At 42.1% G+C, this 19,322-nt stretch overlaps 1 protein-coding gene across 2 annotated transcripts in view; it reads right to left on the bottom strand.

Annotated features, from left to right (window-relative positions):
• Positions 1–12,775, bottom strand: part of ARHGAP5 (Rho GTPase activating protein 5) — a 43,260-nt gene extending 30,485 nt beyond the window's left edge. The window contains exons 1-2 of one of the 2 annotated variants that reach the window (XM_063117787.1): positions 12,561–12,775; positions 2,401–2,503 (exon numbers count right to left, since the gene is read on the bottom strand). The gene's annotated coding sequence lies outside the window, so the exon portion shown is untranslated. Of the gene's footprint in view, positions 1–2,400; positions 2,504–12,314; positions 12,449–12,560 lie in introns of those variants that run through there. The other variant, XM_063117788.1, reaches the window with a different exon arrangement.
• Positions 12,776–19,322: the final 6,547 nt, after the last annotated feature.

Genomic DNA, 19,322 nt, shown 5'->3' with positions numbered 1-19,322 from the left:
TGTTTCCTCCCCATAGCCATATCCTTTCATTTGTGAATTCCTCCTCACCATTAGTCATTGTATCTGCACTATTAATCAGGAGTGCTGGAGGAGAGGGTGAAGATAAGTTTCGCCACTTGCTCCTCCAGAGGGAGAAGTTCACACAGATTGCTCTTTCTCCAGCACTGCTAGCTGTAAAGAAAGATCGATCTGTACCAGGATTGCTGGGGAAGGGGTGGAAAGAAGGTCCTCCAGTCTCTCCCACAGAAATCTTCACAGAGGTCTCTTTTTCCCCACCACAATAAGGCCCTTTAGCATAAACATGGCATGCTCAGGGTTCCACAAATTATATCTGGGCCTACTTGCCAAAAGTTATTTCTTCTAGCCTGCAAGAAAAGTCGAAACACTTGCAGAGTGCCTTTCCCTTTTCACTCAGCAAGTGGCAACCTGCCCTTCCCACAGAATAAAGGGCTAATGAAGGGTACAGATGGCACTTTTTCCTATAAGCCTGGGTCTCCTGTGGGTCTTGTTCTAAAAATTAAACAATGCTTCCACATCTCTGGCAAGCACCAGCACAGTAAGCAATCTGCTTTCAAAACAAGTGTTTAAAAGGCTCAGACAGTCTCTCCCCCAAAGAAATCCAGTCCGAACTTTTCTTCCTTCCCTGCAGCAGCAATCAAGTCTGTTTGTTTTCATGATCAGTCCTGGGAGGACAAAACAAAGTGAAAATGTTGGGGGAAGGTTCTTTCTGGTGAGGAATGTAGGGGTGGAGGTGACAGGGAGAGAGAAGCCAGTTGCAAGTAGAATGGAGAAATATAGAGGTGAAAATGCAGAGGGAAGGATGCAGGCACTAACTTTTTCTCCCTCATCACTGGCCGCTCAGACAAGTACAAAGAAAATCTTCCTTCTTTCTTCAAAATAAAATAAAAATCAAAGCACATTTGGAATGATGCAGCACAGGAGATATCTGGAAGGAATACATTCTCAGGTGAGGGGTGGAGGCTAGGATTTCAAAGTTTCATTAGCTGAATTCCAAGAGAAAGATAGTGCTAGGGAAGAGGAACAAGAGAGACCGTGTGGTAGGGAGCAACTTTGCATTTGGTGAGCAAGAGAAACAAACTAAGCAACAACAGATTGAAAATGGTGCTGCCAATCAGATCTGCAACACTCTAGAAAATAAAGGGAAGAAACTCTTGCTGATAACATCCAGAACTAAAAAACAAAATCCCTCCCAAAAATCTACTCCAGGTATTTCTAGCAGACTAATTTAGTTACAGTAAAACAACCTCTCTCTGAGCATTCTTGCTCACCAAGGTTTTCTCATTTGGCCTCTTGTCAAGTGAGTTTGTTGAAGCCCAAGCATATCCTTCAGGAAGCATTATTAAGGCATGGAAAAGCAGCTTTGGGTGTTTTAATCAACATAACCAACATTTCAAGCAGTAAATGGATACCTGGACCTGTTGAAAAGATTGAGGAATGTATAAGAGCACAAACAAGTACAGGAAGAATTAATGAAGGATGAGAAAGGAGAGCTACCACTATGAATAATCAGTAGAGTTCACTGTAAAGAAGCTCAGGGACAGGACAGAAAGAGAGTGGCCTTGTTCAGAAGTCAGCTTAAACCATGGCTCTAACCACGGTGCATAAGGCTTTTTGCTTTATTCGCCGTGGTTAAAGCAATGGTTTAAGATATCTTCTGAACACAGCCTGGCTTTCTGGCTTAACCACCATGGTTAAAGTCATGGTTTAAGTTGTCTTCTGAACAGGGCCAGTAAATGAGCAGATGAGTTCCAAAGTTGGGAACTTTGGAATGGGAGAATAAAGAAGGAGGGTGCTTAAAGGAAAAGTGTGCTAAATGCTGTCACTGTTTTTGAAGGAAACAGACATGGTTCCCTGATTTGAATCAGGGCCCAACAATGGTTTCCTACTGAACTCCAGCAGCAGCAGCTTTTGCCCTGAAAGGTGCAGTTTACAGCAAACAGCACTTTCAGGGGCAAAAAACAGCAAGGGACATTTCTGTAAGAAACCATGACAGTGCCCTGTTCCGGATCAGAAACATGGCACTAGTGACAACTGCAAAACATGCTTTTTAAAAAGCCCAATTAACGTAACATTTGGTCCTGAGATAAAAAGGCTAGTGTAGAAACCAAAAATCAGAAAGTTCAATGACACTGCTGACCTGAAATGCAATGATCTAATGATATAGCCTACTCTAGTTTTTGTTGTTGATTTTTTTTAAAAAAAAAATCCAGTTTGCAAGGGTATGTGGAAATTGGAAGCACCCATACACAAGTTTGTCTGTCAACTGCATTCTGTAACATTTTAACTTTATAGCCTTTTAGATGCCAAAATGCACAATTTGAGAATTTGAGACAATGTTATAATCTATTAGTTTTCAAACAGTCAGAAAATCAAACTTACCCTTACAGAAAATCATGCAAGGAGACTGCAATATTTTCTAAGATCTTCTTGGCAGCAATGTCACACATTTAAGGGATGTTCAAACGGTTCCTCCCTGAGAGATCTGAAATTCCACCAGATAACACAGTTTTAAAAATATAAAAGCACAAAAATCAATATAGGGAAACATACAATGTCAGATCATTTTACTTAAATGGCTTCATCTTAATTTAAGTCCATTTAAACTACATGTATCAAAGGTGAGGCGTTATTTTTCTAAAGTTTTAAAATAAGGGCAACATTGCAACTTTTACTCTTAAAAGACATTTGTCACAAACAAATTACATTACTACTTATAGACTTAGGACTATACTTAAAATCTGTACTGGAGAAAAATAGTGGAAGCTTTTCTGAACATCAAGATTATCTTCAGCCCTCAAACATTAAAGTTTCTTTATGGTGCAATCAAATACATGTTTAGACAGAAAAAAGTCCTACAACTCCCAGCATTCCCCAGACAACATGACTGGCTGGTGAAGGCTTGGAGCTGTAGAACTTTTTTCCTGTCTCATACCCAAGGCAGCTAATAACTTAATACCACAGAAACACGATGCTTAAAATTTTGTATCAAATTAAAAAAAATACAAATTTAAAACAGAAACTTGAGATTTAAAAAAGCAGCCTATATCAGCATAAATAAAACAGCAAAACCAGCAGAAAATAGCAACTTAACTCCTTTCTCCCCCCACCCCATACATCAATCATAAACAGCGGTCTTAACCTGTCTCCTGAAGGGAGGGGGTGCAGATTGACCTCCCTGGGGAATTCATTCCATAACTTGGCCACCACAAATCCCAGCTTGTCACAGTTATGATGAGGGTGGCACACAGAGCAAGATCTCAGATAACGATCTGAGCATGCAGACAATTCATAAGTCATTATCAGAACTTTTAATTGTGCACTGAAACCAACTGGAAATCTGTGAAGATGTTTATAGACTTATTATATACTCCAAGCAGTAGGTACCATTTAATCATGCCACCATATTTTGGACAAAATGCAACTTTTAAATGCCTTTCAAAGACAGCCTCGTGTGAAACGCATTGTAATAATCTAATCTGCATGTTACCAAGGCATGTGCGGCAGTGGCAAAAAAAAAAAAAAATCCCTCCCCAGAAGAGGGTGCAGCTAGCAAACCTACAGAAGCCAGTGAAAAGCAGTCCTGGTCACATACACAACCTAGGCATCCAAGGGTAAAGCATATACAAGCTGTGAACCTGACAGTTACAGGGGAGTAGGAACTCATCCAAAATAGGATAAGCATCAAATCCAGAGTCAACAGTCTACCAGACCATCAATTTTCTATCATCTGGATTGAGCCTCAGTTTATTCACCCTCATCACTGTCCCCATACATTGGATCAGACTGTCTACTGCCTGATCTGGACTACATAAAAAAGAAAAAAAGAGTTGTTAATATCATCAAATTTTAAGTCCAACTATGCTAAGATGAGAGAAATGGAAACATACTGTTAAATATCGTATTTCAGAAATGTTATATTAGAATTATTTTTCTTGTCTTTAGATTGTGACCAGTAGGGTTTTTTTTACTGGAGCTGGTACTTAACTTTGAGTAATGCTTTTGTGAACTGCCCAGGGAGCTTCGGCTGTTGGGCGAAATAATAATAATAATGCTTTGACAGACTTTTATATTATGTTGCTACTATTTGCTTGATAAGCATGCAATCATACTCAGTTAGCAAGATACCAACATCTAGTATGCAGGCACCACAAAGCAAAGGCCTTCAAAGGACAAGTTTCCTCATGCACCATTATTGATTGAATCATCATGACAGAACATTACTGAACCCCCGTTTGAGGTATTTGTAGAGTTACCTTGTCGTGGTGCTGGAGCTTGAGCACCTCAAGGATGCCATGAGCTAAACTGTGAAGAGACACCCGAGACGGGAAGGTCATGGTAGAGAGGTCAGACTAAATACGATCCCTGGGGAAGGTAATGGCAACCCACCCCAGTATTCTTGCCGTGAAAACTAAATGGATCAGTACAACCAGAGATATGTCAGTATACCATCGGAAGATGGGACCCCCAGGTCGGAAGATGGTCAAAATGCTACTGGGGAGAAACAGAGGATAAGTTCAACTAGCCCCAGATGTGATGACGCAGCTAGCTCAAAGCCGAAAGGACGGCTAGCGGCCGATGGTGCTGGTGGTGAACAACGAATCCGATGTTCTAAAGATCAACACACCATAGGAACCTGGAATGTAAGGTCTATGAGCCAGGGCAAATTGGATGTGGTTATTGGTGAGATGTCAAGATTAAATATAGATATATTGGGTGTCAGTGAACTGAAATGGACTGGAATGGGCCACTTCACATCAGATCACTACCAGATCTACTACTGTGGACAAGAGGATCACAGAAGAAATGGAGCAGCCTTCATAATTAATAATAAAGTGGCTAAAGCAGTGCTTGGATACAATCCAAAAAATGATAGAATGATCTCAATTCGAATTCAGAGTAAGCCAACATGGTTTGGGATCCATGTCAATGAGCAGCTTCCAAAAGGCTTCCCTTCCTGTTTGGCCCACAAGTCCCAGATCCAAATATATGCCCCAACCACAGATGCTGAAGAAGCAGATGTAGATCAGTTCTATGAGGATCTGCAACACCTACTGGATAATACACCAAAAAGAGATGTTATTTTCATTACAGGAGACTGGAACGCTAAGGTGGGCAGTCAAATGACATCTGGAATTACAGGTAAGCATGGTCTAGGAGAACAAAATGAAGCGGGACATAGGCTGATAGAATTCTGCCAGGACAACTCACTGTGCATAACAAATACTCTCTTCCAACAACCTAAAAGATGGCTTTATACATGGACTTCACCAGATGGCCGACACCGAAATCAGATTGACTACATCCTTTGCAGCCAAAGGTGGCGGACATCTATACAGACGGTAAAAACAAGACCTGGAGCTGACTGTAGTTCAGATCACGAACTTCTTATTGCACAATTTAGAATCAAACTAAAGAGAATAGGGAAGACCCACAGATCAGTTAGATATGAGCTCACTAATATTCCTAATGAATATGCAGTGGAAGTGAAGAATAGATTTAAGGGACTAGATTTAGTAGATAGGGTCCCGGAAGAACTACGGACAGAAGTCCGCAACATTGTCCAAGAGGTGGGAACAAAAAACGTCCCAAAGAAAAAGAAAACCAAGAAGGCAAGATGGCTGTCTGCTGAGACACTGGAAGTAGCCCAAGAAAGAATGAAAGCAAAAGGCAACAGTGATAGGTGGAGATATTCCCAATTAAATGCAAAATTCCAGAGGTTAGCCAAAAGAGATAAGGAATTATTTTTAAACAAGCAATGCACGGAAGTGGAAGAAGACAATAGAATAGGAAGGACAAGAGACCTCTTCCAGAAAATTAGAAACATCGAAGGTAAATTCCAGGCAAAAACGGGTATGATCAAAAACAAAGATGGCAAGGACCTAACAGAAACAGAAGAGATCAAGAAAAGGTGGCAAGAGTATACAGAAGATCTGTATAGTAAAGATAATAATATCGGGGATAGTTCAGACGGTGTGGTCAGTGAGTTAGAGCCAGACATCCTGAAGAGTGAGGTTGAATGGGCCTTAAGCATTGCTAATAACGAGGCAGCAGGAGATGATGGTATCCCAGCTGAACTGTTTAAAATATTGCATGATGATGCTGTCAAGGTGATGCATGCCATATGCCAGCAAATTTGGAAAACACAAGAATGGCCATCAGACTGGAAAAAATCAACTTATATCCCCATACCAAAAAAGGGAAACACTAAAGAATGTTCAAACTATCGGACAGTGGCACTTATTTCACATGCCAGCAAGGTAATGCTCAAGATCCTGCAAGGTAGACTCCAGCAATTCATGGAGCGAGAATTGCCAGATGTACAAGCTGGATTTAGAAAAGGCAGAGGAACTAGAGACCAAATTGCCAATATCCGCTGGATAATGGAGAAAGCCAGGGAGTTCCAGAAAAATATCTATTTCTGTTTTATTCACTATTCTAAAGCCTTTGACTGTGAGGATCATAACAAACTGTGGCAAGTTCTTGGTGGTATGGGGATACCAAGTCGTCTTGTCTGCCTCCTGAGGAATCTGTATAACGAACAAGTAGCAACGGTAAGAACAGACCACGTAACAATGGACTGGTTTAAGATTGGGAAAGGAGTACGGCAGGGTTGTATACTCTCACCTTACCTATTCAACTTGTATGCTGGGCTTGACAAATCCAAGGCTGGAGTTAAAATCGCAGGAAGAAAGATTAACAATCTCAGATATGCAGATGACACCACTTTGATGGCTGAAAGCGAGGAGGAGCTGAGGAGCCTTATGAGAAAGGTGAAAGAAGAAAGTGCAAAAGCTGGGTTGCAGTTAAACCTCAAAAAAACCAAGATTATGACAACCAGCTTGATTGATAACTGGCAAATAGAGGGAGAAAAAGTGGAGGCAGTGACAGACTTTGTATTTCTGGGCGCAAAGATTACTGCAGACACTGACTGCAGCCAGGAAATCAGAAGACGTTTACTTCTTGGGAGGAGAGCAATAACAAATCTTGATAAAATAGTTAAGAGCAGAGGCACCACACTGACAACAAAGGTCCACATAGTTAAAGCAATGGTATTCCCCGTAGTAACCTATGGCTGCGAGAGCTGGACCATAAGGAAAGCTGAGCGAAGGAAGACAGATGCTTTTGAGCTGTGGTGTTGGAGGAAAATTCTGAGAGTGCCTTGGACTGCAAGAAGATCAAACCAGTCCATACTCTAGAAAATAAAGCCAGACTGCTCACTTGAGGGAATGGTATTAAAGGCAAAACTGAAGTACTTTGGCCACATAATGAGAAGAGAGGATACCCTGGAGAAGAGGCTGATGCTAGGGAAAGTGGAAGGCATAAGGAAGAAGGGCCGACCAAGGGCAAGATGGATGGATGATATTCTGGAGGTGACAGACTTGACCTTGGGGGAGCTAGGGGTGGCGACAGCCGACAGAAAGCTCTGGCGTGGGTTGGTCCATGAAGTCACAAAGAGTTGGAAGCGACTGCACAAATAAACAACAATGAAAGTAACCATCATAGATATAACTATTCAGTCTCCAATTATAAATCCCCCCTTTTCTTTAGACATACTAGAAGTTGATGTGAGTGTCATCTGTGCGATGTTTCTGCCAACCACAATGGCCTGGTTCGGACAACACGCTAAACCATGCTGCTTAACCACAAAATCGTTAATGGAATGCGTTAAGGTCAATGCATTCTGTTAACCATTTTGTGGTTAAGCAGCATGGTTTAGCATGTTGTCTGAACCAGGCCAAAAAGTTAATCTGCCCAAACACCCCACTCTGAGAACCCACACTCTGCCCAATGGGCAGAGTGGGCTGTTTGCATAATCTTCGGCACATAGTGGTTATCAACCCATCATGGCTTAGTATTACATGACCCAGTCTATATCTTACTTTCACTGATGAAAGCTAAACACAGCAAAAGAAATTTGCAATGCTTTGGGCTTTTTCCAAAGCTCAGCATGAAGTGAGATAGGCCATGCCTCTCCCCTGAGTTCTAAAATTGAGTCAACCATTCAGTAGGCTCTGTCAAGACCAACACTCAAGTTCTGACAGTATGCCTTGTATGACCCTTAACAGGTTACAAGTGGTTCCCCCCCTTTTCTACACCTTGTAGTATTTGTAGACCTGTTCCACAGAGGGAAAGGCTCAGAATCAATGCTTACACTTCTTATGTTCTAATGCAGGAGAAACCAAGCCATATATATAGCATTTTTATACCGCCCAACAGCCGAAGCTACCATTAGCAATTAATAACGCAGTGCAAATATTTTGCCATTTTAACTCTTAAAGTAAAGCATTCCATATGTGCGGAGTTGTTAAGAGTTACACTATAAGACAGTATGGTTTTGAGTTTCAAAACTGGCTGTAACAGCAACTAATTATTCCTAATCCAAAGATTTTAAATATCATGAAATGTATTTTTCAGATTAAAAGATTTATTTTCAAAATATGCATTACTGGTTTCATAGAATATACATATTGCCAATTTAGTTGTTTCAGTTTAGTTGTTTAGCTTTCAAACAGTACAATGTCGGAGATCTTCCAGCAAGACAAGAATTCCAGGAAGGATAAATCTATGGCATCAGTTAAACTAGTATGACATGACAGCCCAAAGTGGGTTATTTAACCCATGGGGAGGCTGCAGTACATGCAGCCACCATTTTGAATATGCAACCCCCTCAGTGTGAACCGGCAGGTGCGGGTTATGCAAGAGTTAAACAACTGTTGTAAAACCCTAAAATATACCATACATTACTTGAGGGTTGTTTAACACTCGCATAACCATGCTTGCCAGATTCGCATGTCATGACAACCCCCGAGTGGGGGTTGGATATGCAACCTAACCCCCGTGGGTGCCGCAGCTAGCCATGTGTTGAATAACCCATGATGAGCCAAAGCATATCATCTGAACCAAGTCATTGTGTGTGCATGCATGCTGTAATGCTGTCAAATATGCAAAGGAAGCAAGTAGAATTATTTTCCCTTTATAATCTATGGACTAAGAGTTGGACAGTAATTAAGGCATCTTACAAAGCCATAAACACTGATCCCCTCAGATAACAACAGCTTCCTAATTTAAATAATGGGCAAACTCATCCTGTAAAGTTATTTTAATTTTGATATACCTGCCTATTCATCTCTATCAACTTTAGAACGAACATAAACAGTGTGATTCCAAGGTACATTTAACTAGGTCATCATAAGCCTTACTTATGCCACTATTCTATATAAGAGATCATTACCAAATATGCTAAAACAAATGTTTAGAATCTATTGATATGATTATATACTTACAAAGTTAGCAGATTAATAAAGAACTCTAGAAATAAAAAGTCTGAATCTTCAGAACAGACCTTAGTTAAACTGATCTGGAGTGGTTTATGGACTGCAGGGTATACTATTAGTGAATAAAGAAAGCTCAGGGGGAAACGAAAATGTGACTCTAATTTCATACAAAAATTGCAAAAGAATGTGATAAAATTCCACACCCAGGAGACTTGGAAGAAGTCCTTGAAATATATTTAACAAATTGAATGAAAGTATTTGCACTACTCTACTCGAACTCACAGAAGAAAATGAAGCACACTAATATTATCTTGCAATATGTAAATAGTATAGTTAATCAATCCACAAATCAAGGTTTAATATCTGGATTAGTCTTTAAACCATATATTTTTAATAGTCAAAAAATATTTTACTGCAACTATTTCCTCTTACAATATCTATTCAGAGTTCATTTACATCCAAATAATATGCTTTAATATTATTAGGATTAGGATTAATTAGTGTTACTTTAAAACTGGGAAATATGACATGGAGCATTTTAAGCACTGAAGACCGCAATTCTATATGCATCTACCTGAGAATTAGCCCCATAGAATATAGTAAGACTTATGAGCAAACATGCAATCCAGGGCACTTTGATTAGGGAGTAAGTTCCATTTAACTCAATGGGACTTCTGATTAATCATGCTTAGGCTTGTGCTTTAACTGGTGTAACATGACATGAGCTTTTGTAGATAAGAACCTGCTTGATCGGATACAGAACATTAGCGCAATGTGTTACACTGGATAGTGCACAGTAAAATCTCAAGTACTGATAGTGTGAATTTATAGCAATGTCTTAATATTTTCTAATATATTCACAAGAGCTGTCACTTGAGGCACAGGTGACCTCAGTGGCAAAGACCACCTTTTATCAGCTTAGGCTGATATACCAACTGCGCCCTTATCTGGACGGAGATAGCCTAGCTATAGTTATCCATGCTCTCATAACCGCTCGTTTGGATTACTGCAATGCATTATACGTGGGGCTGCCTTTGAAAATGGTCCTGAAACTTCAACTGGTACAAAACAGGGTGAGCACGGTTACTAACAGGGGCCTTAGCTATACCTGCCTGCTCCCGGGACATCCTGTGTGTCATTTACATGAACAGGGATGACCCCGGGACAATCCCGGGATAAACCTTAGGTCTAGCTAAGGCCAGGGACTGGCCGACGAGACCACATCACACCAGTCCTCTTCCAGCTTCATTGGCTGCCAGTCCAGGCCCGATTCAAAATGCTGGTATTAACATTTAAAGCCTTAAACGGCTTGGGGCCAGGCTATCTGAAGGAACGCCTCCTCCCATATGTACCTGCCCGGACCCTAAGGTGATCATCAGGGGTCCTTCTCAGTGAGCCCCTGCCAAAGGAAGTGAGGCAGGTGGCTACCAGGAGGAGAGCCTTCTCTGCTGTGGCACCCTGACTGTGGAATGAGCTCCCCAGAGAGGTCCGCCTGGTGCCTTCACTATATTCTTTTAAACTCCAGGTGAAGACCTTTTTATTCTCCCAGTATTTTAATAATCTATAAATTAATTTTAACTTTGCTGTTTTAAATTTGTAATTTAAATTTGTATTTTTGCATTGCTGCTGTTTTTATCTTGGTTGTGCTTTTATATTGTATTTTATATTATGGTTTTATACTGTTGTTTTATACTTTGAATGGTCTTAATTTTGTGAACCGCCCAGAGAGCTTCGGCTTTTGGGAGGTTTAGAAATGCAATAAATAAATAAATAATAATAAATAAATAAAATAATCACAAATAAAAATGTTCTGGATACTAAGGTATAATTTCAATTAAAAACATGTTGACTGTGATCACTAATCTTCTGAAACAGATATAGCATACTAAACAAGACAATATAGATTTGTCTGCACCAGAAATATACTATTTAACCATTTTTGAAATGTTTAACACCAATATGAAAGCCATAATTCCTTTCAATAAAAACCTTCTAAATGCACAGATAAAATGGAAGTACAATTGATCCATAACTGTTTGGATCCATTGTAATGCCTTTCTATGCAGTGTAGACTTAAGAAATCTGCCAATTGCTGGTATCTAAGCAAGAGGGAAATACACTAATTATCTCCGAAAACCTAAACTTAACATGCACACCCACCCACTGGCCTATTTTAGTCTAGATTTAAAACATTTTCCTCCTATTTTTCAGACAAATCCTTAACCCTGGTGTTTAAGAAAGCATCATGTACATATGGACACATGGGAAGGTTTCCACACCCTTTTTAAAATACCATATAGCCAATGTAAGGGGGAAAAGCTATTATCAAGCAAGCACAGCTTTTAACCTTCCCCCTGAACTTATTAAGCATCTCCCCACGTCAAACTGTCCTTTCCAGACTTCCATATAATGCTTTTCCTTGGCAGAGGAAATCCAGGGGTTACAGAGGCAAGAAAGAACACGAAGAATAGTAATAAGCAACACAGCCTGCCTAACCTTGTGTTTCCAAAGGCATTATACCCACCCTATGGAGTTGAGGGGAGGGTTTAAGAGGGAAGAGTAGGCCACTCACTTTTTAAGAGTAAAGTTTGCTACGCCGAGATTTGGGGTGGCGGCCAGAGGGAAGAGAAAAGGGGTGGAGTGGGAGAGAGAAAGGAATAAGAAAAGAAAGAAAAGAATGGAAGACTTGAGACTGCAAAGCAAAAAGGATAACAGGAAGTGGGGAAAGGACGGGCGACGGGTGGGGAGGCAGAAAAAGGTGGATTGCCCCCCTTCCTGCCTTCCTCTCTCCTCGTTGTCCTCCTCTCCCTCTCGCTGGAGGAACCGTGACCAGCTGGCAGCCGTCGCCACCAGAACCTGGCAGAGCAGGCTTCGACCCTCCCCGCTGGCTCAGGCCTTCATCACCTGTCTGGGACCAGAGCAAGCAACGCGTCGAACCCTCCCTCCCGGGGTGTGTAGGTATGGAGCAGGCTCGAACAAGGAAGGGAGGAAGGGAAGAAAAGAAAGGGGAGCTACGACCTGCACAGCTCGCTCTCACTCAGCAGTTCCTGCTGGCGGCGGCCCCAGCCTTCCTTGGAACTGGCGGCAGCCAGCACAGCCCGGGCTGCTGCTCCTGCAGCACCCGCCCGGTTCCGAACCCCGGTGCTGCTACACTAATGAGCTTGCGTGTAGTTTCGGGGGGGGGGGAGAGAAGAGGCCAGTGTTGACCGAGGGAGGGGGGGTTAGGGAGGAGGACTGAGGGGGGGTTTGGTTTTTTCGCTCTACCTCGATCTCCGGCTCTTCCACGGCAAGAGCAGCAGCATTCCCGGGACTCTCGCTCCGCGCCGGCGGCCGTTCCCCTCCGGCCCGCAGTCCCCTCAGAACTCCCGGCCTGGCCCCATCCCTCCCGGGTGTTCACGGCTTAGTAATGGCGGCGGCCGAGCCTCTCCGGCACTAGCCTCGCTGATGGAGCCGCTCTCGCTCGCTCTCACACACATACACTCTGCACCCCCCCTCCGTTCCCCGCCCCCACCTCTAACTTTACCTCAGCAGCTTTCCCATCCTTCCTTCCCTACCCCCCCTCCCTGTTCTTGCCCGCCGCCGCGGCTCAGCGCGCGCGTCCCCGAGTCCTCCGCCGGGCTGCGCGTGCGCGGCAAAGACCTTGCAAACGTTTCCGTTCCTTCCACGGCGGTGAGGTTCCCTGGAAGCCCTGCCCACGCACCATGCGCGTGACAAGGCAACCGCTCGAGCGCGAGCCCGGCCGTTTTTGTGTGCTGCCTCTCTTTCCCCTGCTGGCCGAAAGCGCTTGGAGGAGGCGGAGGCGGTTAATATTCCCCGCCTTAGTCCTGGGATTTAAATGGGTGGGGAAGAAGTGATAGCGAAATATTTTGGGACCCTGCAGTTTGCCAACAGTCGCTTTCCATGGAAACCTATGGTAGCATCAGTGAATCGTTCTGAGGAAAGGGGGCGAGCTCACCACATACACAATCTTCCGCGATTAGAATAATACACATAGGTATAAGCAGAGAGAAAATACATTTAAATACAGCGGCGGCTGGTGCTTTCCATTTCGGTGAGACTGTGAATCCATTCTGGGTTTCAGTCAGAACCAGCCAGTACTCTAAAAAAAGCTTTTTGGGGGATACGGTTCGGCACCTTGGATAGCGCCTTTAGAGTTCTGGCAGGTTCTGACTGAAACCCAGAATGGATTCACAGCCCCACCAAAATCAGAGCCACCAGCCCCCGCTGTTTAAATATCTTTAAAACTTATAAACCCCCTGTTGCTCGAAATGAATATTTATTTTTATTGAAATGAATATCTTTCTATTACATTTGTAATGTGGCTTTCTTTCAAAGTGTTTCAAACAGCAAGTAAACCTCACAACAACTCCCTGAAGTTAGGGCAGCAAAGAGAAAACGACTTGTCCAAGGCTATCCAATAAGCTTCCCAGCTGAATGGAGCATTACTGGACCTTCCTATCTAAACGTAAGCAAGGCTGCCTCCTGGTTTGAGGAGGCTTTGGCCAAAGTACCTTGGGGTGACCTCCTCTATTGGTGGACCCTGGTGGGCTTATCTGGCGGCAGCGCTTGGCCAGGGGCACTACTTACATTTTCCACAGTGCCCTGGGGAATTGCAGAAAATTTAAATAGCAGCTAGACTCAGCCTTCCAGTGCTCAAAGTGGGGCTCAGGGTAGGCATTAGTGGGAGACCCAGCCAACGTGGTATAGCCCTGGCATCTGCCAAGGATATCAGGTGTCCACACCAACACGGATCCTTAGCATATTAAGGGCACAATCCTATGCATGCTGAGACAGAAAAAGAGTTTTTTTTTCTTTCTCAACATGCATAGGATTTTGCCCTAACCCAGAATTTTCATTGAGTTCACATGTAACAGTGAACTGGATTTTAGCCCCTTCTGTAATGATTGCACTGCCATTCAGTTTGCAGTGTGAAGAGTATATACAAGTCAAGTACTTTACTGCTGGAATAAAGTGCTGATTTGAGGTGTGAATAAATCCTGCATTTTCTAAATTCAAACCCAATGTCCTAGCCACTGCACCACACTCATTTGTGGATTATGGTGAATGAAACTGCAATTAAAGGCCAAATTGCAATTAATATCGAATCAGGTAGGCATTCATCTGCACAATTAGGGCCTTTCTGCAAAATCCAGAAAAAGTGCACTGTTGTCAGAATTTTATTCTCAAGAGCTGTCCCAGTACTGCAAGTCTGAGTCTCATAGGTTATCTGTTCCACTCGCATCCAGAAATCTTGCAAAATGTATACATTATGCCAAAAAGCCTAATACTATTCCGATAAATAATTTGTAGACTTTATGAAAACTGGGTCTATTTAGTCTTAGCCTAGAAAATACTTGAAAGCACCTCTCATCAATGAAAGCAATTTTCTGAGCTGTAAATTAGTGTAAATTTAGTGTAAATTTTCCACTAAGAAGGAAAAGATGGAATAGCTGCACACAATGCCTTATGACTGATAGTGATAGGAGCCCTCTGGAAGCATTCCATTGAGCTAAGCGGGGTTTACTTCTGAGTTGACTGACACACATAGGACTACAGTGCAAAGCACTCACTTAACTTGTTAAAATCAATAGGACTTCAGGATTTATTATTTATTTATTTATTTATTTATGGATGCATAATTTTGAATGAATTAGGCCCTTTATGAGACTATTTCTGATTTTTCATGATTTTCTTAACAATCATACCTCAAATTTATTAACCCTTTCTGTTCTTGCAACCTCTAGAATGAGGAACTGAAAGACAGGGCGGGCAGGCGTCTGCACTGTAAAGACTGGCATTCCATCAATGTAAAGAGTGCTGCTGGAGGGGAAAATTGGTGTGGATCCTAGCTATAATCTTTTCCAAACTGAATGAAATAGAAAACTGCTGATGTTAAAGTTTGCTGAAAAAACATTAAAGGATATCAATGTTGCAGAATGCGAGCTACATGCCCTTCTCAGTTTTGGTATGAACCCTGTATGCAAATGTCTGTCTAAAATCAGATACAAAACTAAAAGGTTTAATGTAAATTGTCTGAAACCACCTAGAGAGATGTAAAGCATCAAACATGTAAACTGTCCAGAGAGGTTCAGTTATGGAGGGGGGGGGTAGAAATGGATGATGATGGTGGTGGTGATGATGATGATGATGATGATGATGATGATGATGTTTATTTCTTACCCACCTCCCCCTCTGTACCAAGGCAGGGAACAACATTGGATACACAAATACTATAAAATACATAAAACTGATTAAAAACATATAAAACTAATACATTATTAAAATAACAGCCAGACATCTTAAAATTCAACTGGGTGGGCCTGTATCTTTTTATAAGTAAGCCCAATCATGAGACACATACCAATGAAGATATTCTTGCTAAATCACTACTGAAATATTTGGAGAGGTTCATGGACAATGACAGAGGTGTGTGGTTGTGGCATGTTTCCGGAGGAACAATAGTCTCTATTCCCTACATTGGGGAAAGTCTTTATACCATAATACCATGTATATGGATACATGATTATATCCTGTGGCACTTACTTCACATGCCAGCAAGGCAATGCTCAAGATCCTGCAAGGTAGACTCCAGCAATTCATGGAGCGAGAATTGCCAGATGTACAAGCTGGGTTTAGAAAAGGCAGAGGAACTAGAGACCAAATTGCCAATATCCGCTGGATAATGGAGAAAGCCAGGGAGTTCCTGAAAAACATCTATTTCTGTTTTATTGACTATTCTAAAGCCTTTGACTGTGTGGATCATAACAAACTGTGGCAAGTTTTTGGTGGTATGGGGATACCAAGTCATCTTGTCTGCCTCCTGAGGAATCTGTATAACGAACAAGTAGCAACGGTAAGAACAGACCACGGAACAACAGACTGGTTTAAGATTGGGAAAGGAGTACGGCAGGGTTGTACACTCTCACCTTACCTATTCAACTTGTATGCAGAACACATCATGCGACGTGCTGGGCTTGACGAATCCAAGGCTGGAGTTAAAATCGCAGGAAGAAAGATTAACAATCTCAGATATGCAGATGACACCACTTTGATGGCTGAAAAGAAGAAAGTGCAAAAGCTGGGTTGTAGTTAAACCTCAAAAAAACCAAGATTATGGCAACCAGCTTGATTGATAACTGGCAAATAGAGGGAGAAAACGTGGAGGCAGTGACAGACTTTGTATTTCTGGGCGCAAAGATTACTGCAGACGCTGACTGCAGCCAGGAAATCAGAAGACGTTTACTTCTTGGGAGGAGAGCAATGACAAATCTGGATAAAATAGTTAAGAGCAGAGACACCACACTGACAACAAAGGTCCGCATAGTTAAAGCAATGGTATTCCCCGTAGTAACCTATGGCTGCGAGTTGGACCATAAGGAAAGCTGAGCGAAGGAAGATAGATGCTTTTGAGCTGTGGTGTTGGAGGAAAATTCTGAGAGTGCCTTGGACTGCAAGAAGATCAAACCAGTCCATACTCCAGGAAATAAAGCCAGACTGTTCACTTGAGGGAATGGTATTAAAGGCAAAACTGAAGTACTTTGGCCACATAATGAGAAGACAGGATACCCTGGAGAAGAGGCTGATGCTAGGGAAAGTGGAAGGCAAAAGGAAGAGGGGCCGACCAAGGGCAAGATGGATGGATGATATTCTGGAGGTGACAGACTTGACCTTGGGGGAGCTAGGGGTGGCAACGGCCGACAGAAAGCTCTGGCATGGGCTGGTCCATGAAGTCACGAAGAGTCGGAAACGACTGAACGAATAAACAACATCTTCCTTCTTAATAGTGATTTACAAGACAAGATCATTGCCATCCTTTAATCACTGAATGATTTACTTTCCCAACATACCATTTCACAATGATTTTGGCAACTGTGAATGACAGAATGATCATCATTCTCTTCTCCATCATTAATCTTTCTAGGAGAACAGTGCATATTTGCTCTGATAAAACCTATGTGTTTTTAAATGCTCCATAGCTGAGCTTTATACTGGTGGCAGTGGTGTGGAGGCACACTTTAACATGGGAAATAAGGGGAAAGATGGTGGCAGAGAAAAGTATCTTGGATGTCATGGAAGTTCAGACAAAATAGTAAATGATATAAAGATGATTTCACATGTATTACAATGCTCAGGTAAATATGACAGATGTAATAGAAGTATACAATTGAGTGCATGTTGGTATTCTGCTGTTCTATAGACATCTCAGTTACCAAAAAATATATATGAAGTCAAGGAGCCTCTCATTGTTTTACCAGTCTTTCTAAACTAGACTCTGCATCCAGTCTCAACCCTTGATGGAGTTCCTTATTTTTCCCCTTATGAGTGCTCACAAACTCTACTGAACGTAATGCTGATATGACCCTCCTCCAAATATAGCTGCATCTCCAGTTATAACAACAGTTCCGGGGAACATTCTTTCATTCAATAACTTCCAAGTTTCAACCATTTGTTGAAAGCTGCTTCCAAATGCCATCTCACCCAATAGAAATAGAGCTCCATTTCTTGGTACTATGCCCTTGAGAAAACATAAACAACTTCCTTTTTGGTGGGCTGCAAAATGTTCACTATATTATAAGCAGCCAATAATTAAGAATTAAATTGGAACGTTATCACATGTTTCTGATTCAAATTTTGTAAAATTTTACAGGAAATAGTATGGCCCTGTATAATAGTGCAATGTATATGGGATTGTATAGATAATCTCTTTTCCCATTACACTACTATTGTTTTAGCTATGGTTTTTAAAGCACAATTAAAGTACACATGACTGAGAGGTCCAGCCTATAGGTTAAGAGACCTGTGTGAATAAAAAAGTCTGTCATGTGCCAAACAGACCATAAAGATGGTGCCAGGAAAACCTAGGAGAAGGATATCTTCATCCCATGTAAAAGGAATTGTATGTAGAAGCCATACATGAATGTGTATGTGTCCTCAATGAATGTGACCTCAGTGGCACGGAGTGCCTTCTACAAACTCCGGTTGGTGGCCCAGGTACGCCCCTATCTAGACAGGGATAACCTGGCTTCAGTTGTCCATGCTCTGGTAACCTCCAAGTTAGATTACTGCAATGCGCTCTACGTAGAGCTGCCTTTGAAGACGGTTCGGAAGCTGCAGCTCGTGCAAAATGCAGCGGCCAGATTGATTTCGGGAACCAGAAGGTTTGACCATATATCACCTGCTCTGGTCCGCTTGCACTGGCTTCCTGCATGTTTCCGAGCCCAATTCAAGGTGCTGGTTTTGACCTATAAAGCCTTACACGGCTTGGGACCACAATACCTGACGGAACGCCTCTCCCGACGTGAATATACCCGGTCACTACGTTCAACATCTAAGGTCTTCCTCCGGGTGCCTACTCCAAGAAAGGCTCGGAGTGTGGCAACGAGGGATAGGGCCTTTTTGGTGGTGGCCCCCAGACTGTGGAATGATCTCCCTGATGAGGCTCGCCTGGCACCAACGCTACTATCTTTCCTGCGCCAGGTTAAGACTTTCCTCTTTGCCCAGGCATATGGCAGCACATCCTAATTACCCACATGTTTAGTTTTTAATCGGTTTTTAATGCTTTATGTGTGTATGTACTGTGTTTTAGAGTTAATTTTGTATACTTGTTTTTACCTCAATTTTAGAATTTCTGTAAACCGCCCAGAGAGCCCTGGCTATGGGAGCGGTATATAAGTGTAATAAAATAAATAAATAAATGTGGTGATACACATATTAATCAATCAGTTAAACTAGTCACATTGTACTGGTATTAGCATGAATACCAAAGGCCTTGTAATCAATGATGAGAGGATCCTTGAATACCTTGATATGGCATACAAAACACCTGTTCACCCAACATTATGTCACAGGTATTTCAACAGAGTCATGTCCCATTCCATACATTTCATAAAATCTGTTTTTGGACACCTGTAATTATGTGAATGCAAACTCACAGATTTGCTGGGTGTAATATAATGCTTGTACAGAGATTAATATCAGAATGGAGAAGAACTTTGTAAACAAAGAAGCTATTGGAACTGTCAGAGG

The sequence above is a fragment of the Elgaria multicarinata genome, chromosome 2 (genome assembly GCF_023053635.1).
Source record: "Elgaria multicarinata webbii isolate HBS135686 ecotype San Diego chromosome 2, rElgMul1.1.pri, whole genome shotgun sequence".
Taxonomy (NCBI): Eukaryota; Metazoa; Chordata; class Lepidosauria; order Squamata; family Anguidae; genus Elgaria; species Elgaria multicarinata.
Note: the sequence above shows the minus strand (reverse complement) of the source record. Positions and strands in the feature narration are given on the sequence as shown.